This window comes from Molossus molossus, unplaced genomic scaffold (assembly GCF_014108415.1).
Source record: "Molossus molossus isolate mMolMol1 unplaced genomic scaffold, mMolMol1.p scaffold_m16_p_10, whole genome shotgun sequence".
NCBI classification, from domain to species: domain Eukaryota; kingdom Metazoa; phylum Chordata; class Mammalia; order Chiroptera; family Molossidae; genus Molossus; species Molossus molossus.
Genome location: NW_023425345.1, coordinates 66,432,290 through 66,441,257, shown reverse-complemented (window position 1 = coordinate 66,441,257; position 8,968 = coordinate 66,432,290). Strand labels below are relative to the sequence as shown.

The 8,968-nt window shown below is 42.6% G+C and overlaps 1 pseudogene; it reads left to right on the top strand.

Moving 5' to 3' along the window:
- The first annotated feature begins 2,428 nt into the window (after positions 1 to 2,428).
- Positions 2,429 to 2,791, top strand: LOC118624590 (annotated as a pseudogene).
- The last annotated feature ends 6,177 nt before the right edge of the window (positions 2,792 to 8,968 follow it).

Sequence of the window (8,968 nt, the reverse complement as noted above, 5' to 3'; positions counted from 1 at the left end):
CTATAAAAATACAGACCCAGGATGGGACCTTTCTTGGAACAAAAGACTTATAGAACATGTGCATATTCTTTTTCAAAAATTAATATTTGCTTAGACTAAAAATGTAGCCTTGCTAGTGTAGTTTTGTTAGTTTTGACAAACACCTACATATGTGTAACCATCACTATAGTTAAGATATAGAACAACTCCGTTACCTGAAAATTCTCCTAAGCCACTTTGTAGTCAACTCCTTCCCTCCAGTCCTGGCAACCACTGATCTGCTTTCTCTCTCTCACTCATCCTTTTCCGAATGTCATAAAATGTCGGACAACATGCAACCAATTTAGTTTAGATTCCTTCCCTTAGCACAGTGTATTAGAAATTCATCCATGTTTTTGCATTTAGCAGACGTCTGTTCCTTTTTTTTCCCTGAGTAGTATTCCATTGTATGAATGTAACACAATGTTCATCCATTCTCCAGTTAAGGGACATGTGGGTGGTTCTCCGATTTTGGTGATTACACATAAAGCCACTGTCAACATTCACGTGCAGTTTTCACGTGAACGTAAGTTTTTATTTATCTTGGGTAAATACCTGGATGTGAGATTGTTCTATGTTTAACCTCAGGAACTGCCCGACTGTTTGCCAGAGTGGCTACACCATGTGCATCCCCACCCGCAATGCATGAGCGCTCCAGCTGTGCTAACTCAACAGCCATTTGGTACTGTCAGGGGTATTTTTGTTTTTCATTTCTTCATTTGTTTTATTTTTTAACCATTTTAATAAGTGTTAAATGACATTATGTTTTACTAAGAGACCAATACAGACTGAATGTTTGTGTTTCTCTAAAACTATATGTTGAAATACTAACCCCTAATGTAATATTTGGAGTTGAGGCCTTTGAGGATGGTTAGGTCATGAGGGTGGAGCCCTCATGAATGGATTAGTGTCCTTATGAAGGAGACCCCAGAGAGCTCCTTCTCCCCTTCTGCCTTGTGAGTTCATAGTAAGAAGATGGCCATCTATGAACCAGGAGTCACCAGACACCAAAAATCTGCCCGCACCTTGGTCCTGAATTTCTCCACCTCCATAACTGTGAGTGCCGACTCTGGGCCTGTTGGGGGTCGTTGCAACACAATGAACTACAGGTAGACACAGCTTGGAGTGAGGCGGAGCATCACAAGGGAGAAAATGCTCCCAATCTCTGGATACAGCTCAATTTATTCTCTTAGCAATTCCCCAGGTTACATGGTGTTTTAGGTAATTAAGTCCTTGAGATAGCTCTCTGCTGACCTTTCAGCCAAGCCCAGCATTCTTCCTGTTCCAGCTGCCCCTGGGGAGATACATAACAAACACATGCACACTTGGGCCATAACCCATTTCTAAGATTCTTATCACATCCACTTCCTTGGGTGGAGTTCCAACCCATGGACACTCTCATTTGGGCATTTCCAACCCATCATGCATACTTTGTCTTATACTTTGTATCCTCGTGCATACTTTGGTCCTTGACTGGCCAGGCCATGAGAATGCATACCTCAAAATTTACAGTTTGTTCATCCACCAAACCCCCAACCCTACAGTGAGAAATAAATTTCTGTTGTTTATAAGCTACCCAGCCTTTGGTGTTATGTTAAGACAGCCCAAATGGACTAAAACAGAGGCATTAGTTATAATAACAACCTGAGGATCCCTATTGAAAAAGTCGTTGACCAATAACTTTGCTAATTGTTTCTCTTTTTTATCCAATTGGATGTATTGCTTAAATATAGATATGAGCACACAAACATACACAGACACGTAAATAAATCTCTACTTTTGTCAAGTGCCACCCTTTGGGCCTCTCAGAGAGGGCTTTCTTTTAGGAGGTGAGGAGGGTGAACCTTTTACATCTTTCCAAAGGGGAACAAACAAGGCTTGTCAGGTTTGGTAGACTAGACAATGACCCCCAAAGAGGACCACACCCCAATTTACTGAATCTGTGAATATGTTACGTTTCGTGACGAGAAGGAATTAACATTGCAGATGGAATTAAGGTTGCTACTCAGCAAATCTTGAGATGGGGAGAGTATCCCTGATTATCTAGGAGGGCCTAAAGTAGGCACAAGGGGTCTTTAAAGAGAAAAGAGGGAGAAAGGAGAGTCAACAATGTCAGAGTGATGCAGCATGAAAAAGACTTGACCTGTCATTTGCTGGCTTTGAAGATGAGAAGTTCATTCGCCAAGAAACGGGGACAGCATCCAAAGCCAGGGACATGCAAGGAGACAGATCCTTCCTGAAGCCTTCTGAAGGAACACAGCCTTGATTTTAGCCCATTGAGATGTATTTGGGTCTCTGACCTCCAGAAATTCAAGATGATAAATTTATGTTGTTTAAGCCACTGTGTTTGGGGTAAATTGTTATTGGTATCTTCGAGTACATTATGTCTTTCTAACTTGGGCCTGGCATAATGGCTCCTGCAAAGAAGGGTGATGGAAGGAAGGGCCTTTGGGCCACCAACCAGAGAACATACCATCAACATTCACAAGCTCATCAATGGAGTGGGTTTCAAGAAGGGTGTCCCGTGGGCACTCAAAGAGATCTGGAAATTTGCCACAAAGAAGATGGGAACTCCAGATGGAGCACAGACACCAGGCTCCACAAAGCTGTCTGGGCCAAAGGAGTAAGGAATGTCTCATACCGTATCCGGGTGCGCTTGTCCAGGAAACGTAATGAGGATGCAGACTCACCAAACAAGCTCTATACGTCGGTTCCTTGCGTACCTGTCACCACTTTCGAAAATCTACAAGCAGTTAATGTGGATGAAAACTAACTGCTGACTGTCTAATTAAGTTAGAAAACTGCCTTTAAAATAAATAAATAAATAAATAAATAAATAAATAAATAAATAAATAAATAAATAAAAGAGTACCTTATAAGAGGAAAGACTATGTGGCCACTGACTTGGTTGGTTTCTGAAAGTTTCTTCCTGTTAACTCACAGAAGCCTGAATACTAAATGCTTATGATTCCTGCCTTTGCTCCAGTTTCTCAGGAGTGAGTGATGGGGCATCTCCTCTCCTCCCCTGGCCTCTGCAATGTTGTCCACTCACCTTGCAGACTATTGTCTATGTGGATGACTCGCAGATTCGCATCTCTCCCTTAGCCCTCTTTCAGAGCTCCGTTCAGAATAGCTCCCCGTGGGTGTCTCACGGGGATTTCCAACATGATGTGTCCAGCCCTGAACTCTTGATTTCCTACCCCACACCCCCAACCTCACACCCCCAGGAGTTCCCAATTGCTCAAGTTAGAAACTAGTCAAAAAACATTTGACACCTTTGCTCAACCTCCAGTTATCAAGTCTATCTTCAAATACAGCTCTCATTTATCCAGTTCTCTCCACCTTTTACCACCACCCTCGTCCAAGCTATTGTCCCCTCTTCCCTGAACGGCTGGAACAGCTCCTGACAGGTCTGCTTCTTGCAGGGCCCCTCCCGTTCACTCCCCGCTCTGCAGCCAGAGGCACCCTTCAAACATGAAGGCCATGATGGCATCCCTCTGCGTAAAACCCTTCAATGGCTTCCCATTGCTCACACAAGAAAATCCAAATTCCTAAGCATGGCTGGAAAGGTCCTCGCGTGGTTCTCTCCCATCTCTTCGAATCCATCTCACGCCACCACCCCCTCACTCTTTCTGGAAAAGGGTGTGGTTGCGTTCACCTTTTAATTCCTTGAACAGCCCAGTCTCCTTCCCACCTCAGGGCCTTCATACGAATGATTCCTTCTTCCTGGAACATGTCTCCCAACTCTCCAGCCTTCATCCTTCATAACTCTTCAGCCTTCATTTTTCACCTAACCGGAGAGGTCTCCCCTGATTTACAGTAGTTCTCATCACATCCTGTTATTTTCTTCCATAGTTCGTATCAAAATCTGCAATGAGGCATGGACTTATCTGTTTAATTCCTGTGACTCTCACTGGCCTGCAAGCGCCCTGGGGCATTGTGTCCCTCTCTCTGCTGACAGTCCCAGGCCCAGTGCCCGGCACGCAGTGGGTACTCAATAATTTTGATGAAAAAAATACATTAACACATGAATGATGGATTTGGATGAAGTAAACAGAATGTTTAAAGCTCTCCTATTCTATCCCCTTCGGGAGATTGTTTCTTCCTCTGTCCCCCATCAGACAATATTTGTTACTGACCCACCTTCCCTAAGCAGGACCACTCACTCTGAAACCTTTCTGCCTTATCAAAATGCATCTACCCTGTCACACTCCACAGGGACCCTGCCCTCTTCTGGCCAGTAGGGGTACCGATTCCATTTCAATGCATGCTTAAGGACTAATTTATTTCCTCAGAGAGATATATATACATTAGTCCTCACCTGAGGACATTTTTGCATTTATCTTCAGATAGAGCGGGAGGGAGAGAGGAGTGAAGAGAGAAAGAGAAACATTGATGTGAGAGACACACATCGACTGGTTGCCACCCACACGACCCCAACCGGGGCCAAGGACAAACCGCAACGGAGGTACATGCCCTTAGCGGGAACCGAACCCAGGACTCTTCGGTCTGCAGGCCAATGCTCTAACTGCTGGGCCAAACTGACCAGGGCTATTTCCTCAGATAATTTTATCTTAATCAGCAACTTCTAGAAAACCAAAAGTTAGCCCCAAAATAAAGGCTCCAAATTCACTTCTGTTTAACAATCTATATAAATCAAGTCCACTACCTAATTCAGGAGTGATGAATCCATAAATAGAATCAATAAAAAGTTAAAAAAGAGAGAGAGATGTAATATTCTATCAAGTGATAAGACTTCTAAATAAAACAATATCAAAGTAAAGAAATAGAGGAGGCCACATTTGCTTTTTAGGAAGAGCCAGCAGGAAACGAGGTCAAGGAGCCTGTCTTTGACTCTAGGGTAGAGTGCTCCAGGTAAAAGCACGCCAAGTGCAAAGGTCCTGAGGGTGGTATGTGCTGACAGTATTTGACAGACAGCACAAGTCCATATGTCTGGAGTCCAGCAAGCAAGGAGTAAACGATAGGAGATGGAGAAAGAGAGATAGACAGAAGGCAAATCAGGGACAGCTTTGTAGACAATGGCAAAGACTATAGATTTTATTCTAAATGTGACAGGAAAGCACTGAAGTAATTCGAGCACAGGATTGACACGATGTTGCTTATATATTTTAAGAGGATGGCTGCTTACTGTTAAGACTTTAGGAGGTGTCAGGGAAAGGGGGAGAGAGGAAACGGATGAGTTAGGAGGCACAGTGCACCGTGAGGTGAAAAATAACAGTGGCTTGGGCTACAACGGTGGTGGAGGAAGTTGGATATGTGGTTAGATTCTAGAATTATCTTTGAAGTCAATGCCAATAAGATTAGAAAATGGATTTGATATAGGATGTGAGAAAAGAAGAGCCCAGGATGATTTCAAGGTTTCATGCTAGAAGAAGCAAGGGTTTAATTTAGGTGACAATGTGTAAAGAATAATAGCAGTATGTCACCACACACACACACACACACACACACACACACGTTATTGAAGACCTCGTGCACTTTTTTTTCTTGGAATTGGGCACTCAGTGCCTGCACATGTCTGGTAATTCTAAACATCACTTTGAAGACTTACATCCCTCAGGTCCCCAGGGAAACGCTTCTCTGTATCTTTTGCTCCATAGCCTTAAACTATAAGCATATGCCTGCCCCAAATGTGTATAGGCTGTGCCATTGCCAGTGCTGGAGACAAAACACTGCTTTGAGTGAGGAGAGGACTTGAGCAGTGAAACTACTTAGGTAAGAGAGAAAGACAAACGAACGTGTGATATCTTTGCTCCTATATAAATAGTGTCCTTTCCCAACAGTACTGAGCATCAGTTTTCTTTGTTTGATGTTCCAAATTGTAGCCTGGAAGATACTCACCAATTAGCTCATTACTCCAAACCACTGCATATGGCTTCTGAAGAAAACAATTTGAGGCTTTTTAAAAAATTGGTATTACTTGGAGACTCAAAAAAAAAAAATGGCGGCGGAGTGAATGGAAGCTACACAGATGATCTCCCAGGACCAAACTGGAATTACAACTAAAATAAAGACAAATCATCAGAAAAAAGCAACAGAAAATCAGCTGGAAAAGACCATATAACCAGGGACACTGGTAGGTCTGAGGAGGTGCGAGAGGGTGGTGGGCTGGGAGCCCACGGAAAGAAGCAGTCTTAGCTGTGAGCAGTGCCCTCAGGGTTAAAATCCCAAGTAGGCTCCATTGCACAGAGGGCTGAGACAGAGCATTAGATTAGCCACAGCCACTCACCTTAGGCTCTGGCAGAAGGGGGGCAGACTGGACTGGAACTCTGTGAGGACACTCGGGATTTGGAGGGCACTCAGAGTTTTTGCTGAGATGTGGCCACACAGGATGGAAGCCAACTTACTGTGTGTGCTGTGCAGAGCTGTGCAGAGCTGTGCAGAGAAGCAGCAGCCCCTCTCTTGGAGATTTAACTCCACCAAGGTGATCCAAAGAAATGCAAATTGAGGCTTATTAACAATCAGCATCTGCCCCACCCTCTGGAAATCCTCTTACACCAAACAACTGAGGGAGTCTTTCATGCATCTGGGGGCTACAACCCAATGCCTTGAGTAACTAAGACCAGTAGCCTCCAAGCAAAAAGCTAGGCAGTGTTCTCAACCTTCCTAATGCCACTACCATTTAATATAGTTCCTCATGTGGTGGTGATCCCCAACCATAACATTATTTTTGTTGCTACTTCATAACTGTAATTTTGCTACTGTTATGTCTTAGGCGACCCTGTGAAAGGGTCGTTTGATCCCCAAAGGGGTCGCAACCCACAGGTTGAGACCACTGAGCTCGAGGATAACTGAACCTTTCCTGGGCTTGCAAATCTACCAGGAAAGTAAGACTTGACAGTGGTACTTAACATGGGTCCTCCCACGCTCATCCAAACCCAACCCAGTAGAGGGAGCCACAAGCAGCAGAACAGCAATACCCACAGGGAAAATTTGGCAGGCTCCAAAACCAACTGAGATAGTCAAAATGGTGAAACAAAGAAACAAATCCCAAATGAAAGAACAAGAGAACTCTACCAAAGATCAGATAAATGAAATGCAGTTAAGCAAGTTATCAGAGGTAGAGTTCAGAGTCATGATCTTGAGGAAGCTCAACAGCATGAGTAAGGACATCAACACCACGAGTAAAGATATAGAAACATTGAAAACCAACCAAGTGCAAATGAAGAATGACAAAGCAGAAATAAAGAACACATTGGAAGGACTAACCAGCAGAATACAGGAAGCTGAGGACCAGATCAGTGAATTAGAAGACAGGGTAGAAAAAAATTAACCAATCAGAAAACCAAAAGGAAAAAACAATTAAAAAACAGTAAGACAGCCTTGGCCAGTTTGGCTCAGCGGTTAGAGTGTTGGCCTGTGGTCCAGAGAGAACTGGGTTCGGTTCCTGCTAAGGGTGTGTACCTCAGTTACAGTTTGTCCCTAGTCCTGGTTGGGTTGTGTGGGTAGCAGCCACTCGATATGTTCCTTTCATGTTGAGATCTCTCTCTCTCTCTCTCTCTCTCTCTCTCTCTCTCTCTCTTTCTCTCTCTCTTCCTCTCTCTCCCTCCCACTCTATCTGAACAAAAAATGGAGAAGTGTCCTCAGGTGAGGATAAAAAAAAATAGGGAGACAGCTTAAGAGAACTGTGAGGCAACTGAAACATAATAACATTTGCATCATAGGAGTCCCCAAAGAAGAAGTAAATGAGCAAGGGTTAAAGAATATATTTAAAAAAATAGTGACAGAAAACTTTCCTAACTTGGTGAAGGAAGAAGGCATTCAAGTTCAAGAAGCACAGAGACTCCCAAGTAAAAAGAACTCAAACAGGCCCACACCAAGACACATAGTAATTAAAATGCCAAAATATAAAGACAAAAAGAGAATTCTAAAGGCAGCAAGAGATAAGCAATAGCTTACCTACAAAGGAAACCCCATGAGGCTATCAGCTGAGTTCTCAACAGAAACACTACAGGCCAGAAGGGAATGGCATGAAGAAATCAAAGGTCATGAAAAACAAGGATCTGAATCTAAGACTACACTATCCAGCAAGACTATCACTCAAAATAGAAGGTCAAATAAAGAGCTTTCCAGACAAAAATAAAATAATAATAATAATAATAATAATAAAAAGGCTAAGGGAATATATTAGCACCAAATCAGCACTGCAAGAAATGTTAAAAGGACTGCTGTAATTAGTAGAAGAAATAGGAAGAAAAATATAAGCACACTAAACAAAAATGGCAATAAATAAGTGCATATCAATAATCACCTTAAATGTAAATGGATTGAATGCTCCAATAAAAAGACACAGAGTAGCTGACTGGATAAGAAAGCATGACTCACATATATGTTGTTTACAAGAGACCCACCTCACAACAGAAGACTCACATAGGTTGAAAGTAAAGGGATGGGAAAAAATCATCCAAGCAAACAGAGAGGAAAAATAAGCTGGGGTAGCAATACTAATATCTGATAAAGTGGATTTCAAAATGAAGGCCATAACTAGAGACAAAGAAGGCCACTACATAATATTGAAAGGATCTATCCAACAGGAAGATATAACCTTGGTAAACATATATGCACCCAATATAGGAGCACCAACATATATTAAAAACATTCTGGAGGACTTCAAAGGAGAAATCGACAGCAAGACAATCATAGCAGGGGACTTCAACACCCCGCTGACATCACTGGATAGATCATTTAGACAAAAAATTAACAAGGAAACACAGACTCTATGAAGCGCTAGATCAAATGGATTTAGTAAATATCTACAGAGAATTACACCCCAAAACCGCAAAATTCACATTCTTCTCAAGTGCACATGGGGCATTCTCAAAGATAGACCACATGTTAGGGCACAAACTAAGTCTCTACAAGTTCAAGAAGATTGAAATCATATCAAGCATCTTCTCAGATCACAATGGCATGAAACTAGAAAGCAATT